Consider the following 3,106-nt stretch of genomic DNA (forward strand, 5'->3'; position numbering starts at 1 on the left):
CGAATGAACATTAGAGAATCAGGTAACTAGTTGGATGTACACACACAATATTGTATTGAAATTTAAATTATGAACATTTATTTGATATCCCACACACAACTCTACATTTGCGTGACAGCATGTCGGTTAAAACTACACGAACGTTGCAACGCCATTAAGAGCTAAAGAGAATATTTCCCATTCTACACACCCTACTAAAGCCAGTTCAGTACTCTTGAAGATCCGTAAAAAAATTCTATATGGAATATATAAGGAGCAGTCAAATGAAAACAAGACAGACTATATAATGATCATGGCACAGACGTTGGTAACGCATGTAGGTGTATGTACAGAATTGCACTCTATTGAGGATCAGGAAGAAACAGGACGAACATTTGTAAAGGGTCGAAAGAGGAGACTGATTAAGTTAGTTAAAGGTAGGAGTTTTGCAGTAATAAAGTTAATTAAAATCTGAAGAAATATAGGGAGCCAGAAGTTGTATGTGTGTTACATTCAGTTGCGCAGATCAGTGCTATGATTGAACGGTGTGTTCCTCACAGTTCGATTCCTCTGTCTCTTAATGTCGCTTGCAGCGTTAATTTCAATTCCCGCCAAGCCCCAAGTTTTGTTTACTAGCGATTCCAAGGGGGCGCTGTGTGCTCTGTGCGGAGCGTTCCTCGTTGCACGCGCAGCAGGGGGTGACGGGAGGCCAGCAGTGGGGAGTGGTTGCGAGTAGTGCGACCGTCGTCGACCCTCTACGCCGAGTGCGTACGTGGCCTCGATAAGGTTACTGGCGTCGGGACGTAATAGTGGAGTCTGGTTCAACACGTTATGGAAATTCTGTCAGTTCTGTTTCCTCTATGTTGCCGGTGTGGAAGCAAGACTTTGTCCCTGTACCAGTAGCTATCTGTCAGAGTGTGCATCAATCAAAGTAAGACCAATCGTACACCTTTGTTGAGCGGTGGTTGACATTCACATTCTGCTAAAACGGTGATTCAGTAACCCGACCATATTGCCGAAGTTATTTGTGGTGACTACCGTTGACTGTTCCTATCAGACGCATTAGTATACTCGTCCGTCTCTTCCTGTGTATGCTGTTGGGCTCATTTCTGTGTTAATATTCAGCCCAATGTATTAGAAATGAATTTTTGCTGTCTTTTGGGTGAGTCCTGGGTTTGTCTGAATAGATAACCAGAGCATCCCATACCACTCAGGACGCACGTCAAGCAACCAAAATAAATGTGACTTAAATTTGCATTTGTGTAACTTGTTTATCCAGTTTTCTATGAGGTTTAGTTAATTAGTTAAATAATTATTTGATACCTTAAATTATGTAAAGCTTGTTCCACCTGTGACATAGGGTTTTCACATGCGATGTCTTCTTTTTTTGGGTTCTGGTCAAGTCCACGTTTTGTCATCGTAATGGTCTGTTAAATGACTCAGCACTTGCAACAGTCATATGGGGTTTATCTAATTTATTACTTACGTAAATTAATAATAATTTTATTCGGTTCATTCCAGTCCTCCCATTTCTCGACTGACCACAAGGTCTTCTATTTTCTACCCTTATTCTGGAAGTGTGAATGCCCATAATCAGCAAAGATTTATTGGCGGGTCTCTGCCTATATGCCATTACAGTTGCCCGGCTCCTGGTGGCTGTTACGATTTCTATCGTGACTTGTTTGTTCTTCAGCCAATCGCATCAGTTAATGAGTTTAGCACATTGTGGAGGCAAATCTTACCTCAGCCTTAGGAAGGGGTAATTCCTCAAGGTAGCTTTAGGCTAGCACTGGTCCATTAGGATTCCTTTGATCTTATGATAGTTTTATATAGCTCTAGAGAGTAATTTATTGGGATCGAGTTTATTAAGTTGATTTTACTAGGCCATTGTGATGCCAAAGTGATGATTTTAAGAATAATTTGTAACCCTTTTATACGCTGAATTGTTGAGAGTGAAACAGAGTTGTGTTAGAAGCCTGTTTATATATATGTATGACATCTTTAAATTTATTGTTCTATTTCCATGATTTAATGTATATACTCCTTTTAGTGGGTGCTAGATTTAGCCTGTCTTATTTAGTGTTTAAGTAAACCCACTGAAATATCACTCTCAAATTAAACTAACTGATCCGGTTTTCTGTAACACGTGAATTTGCTTAGTTCTCAGTGTTCTACGATTTAGCTCGTCGAAAAGTGTTTCAGTGTTACAATGTATATCAGTCAGATCTGAACCAAGTTGTTCTCCAGTTTAACTGTTTATTCCCTAATTTTCGTGGAATTTAAAATTTCTAAATTGGCAAGCCTTAATCCGTTTTGTGTAAATTGTTGTCCGTATAGCTGTGACCTACCTAGTCAATTGCAACACGTAATTGTTGGTGTTTTAACTGGTTGTGTTGCAATAAATGCAAACTTACAGTGAAGCTTGTGGGTGATTCTTATTCCCCAGTTCCTCATCCTCAGTAATGTTAGAATTAAATTTTGTTATTAAAACTAGTGTTAAGATTTTTCGGTGAGTTACTGGGAGAAAAGAAATAGCACTCCGTCTTCAGGCCACGAGTGGCCTACCTGGACCATCCGACCGTCGTGTCATCCTCAGGGGAGGATGCGAATAGGAGGGGCACGGGGTCAGCACACCGCTCTCCCGGTCGTTATGATGGTATTCTTGACCGAAGCCGCAATTATTCGGTCGTGTAGCTCCTCAATTGGCATCACGAGGCTGAGTGCACCCCGAAAAATGGCAACAGTGCATGGCGGCCCGGATGGTCACCCATCCAAGTGCCGACCACGCCCGACAGCGCTTAACTTCAGTGATCTCACGGGAACCGGTGTATCCAATGCGGCAAGGCCGTTGCCGGGAGAAAAGAAAAGGAAGCGTTAAATCATACCTTGGCATAATTAGTTGGCGGAGTGCCGAATTCGGCAACATGGAGCAGAGCGCTGTGTCAACAACCAGCTCGCAGCATGCCAGGGTGTCAACATCGAGGGCAGCAATTGCGTCATTTACACCAGCCGAGCAACACCAGAACATTCCAACCGCCTACTGGGGAAGAATAAGAGCAGTCATCAGCTCCAGAAAGCCGTATTTCAACTAGCAGCCAGCTCGTCAAAATCGTCCATCGTGAGGTGT

At 42.4% G+C, this 3,106-nt stretch overlaps 1 pseudogene; it reads right to left on the reverse strand.

The window, feature by feature from the left end:
• Positions 1-2,714: 2,714 nt before the first annotated feature.
• Positions 2,715-2,832, reverse strand: LOC126471751 (5S ribosomal RNA; annotated as a pseudogene).
• Between the last annotated feature and the right edge of the window lie 274 nt (positions 2,833-3,106).

This window comes from Schistocerca serialis, chromosome 3 (genome assembly GCF_023864345.2).
Source record: "Schistocerca serialis cubense isolate TAMUIC-IGC-003099 chromosome 3, iqSchSeri2.2, whole genome shotgun sequence".
In the NCBI taxonomy this organism is placed as follows: domain Eukaryota; kingdom Metazoa; phylum Arthropoda; class Insecta; order Orthoptera; family Acrididae; genus Schistocerca; species Schistocerca serialis.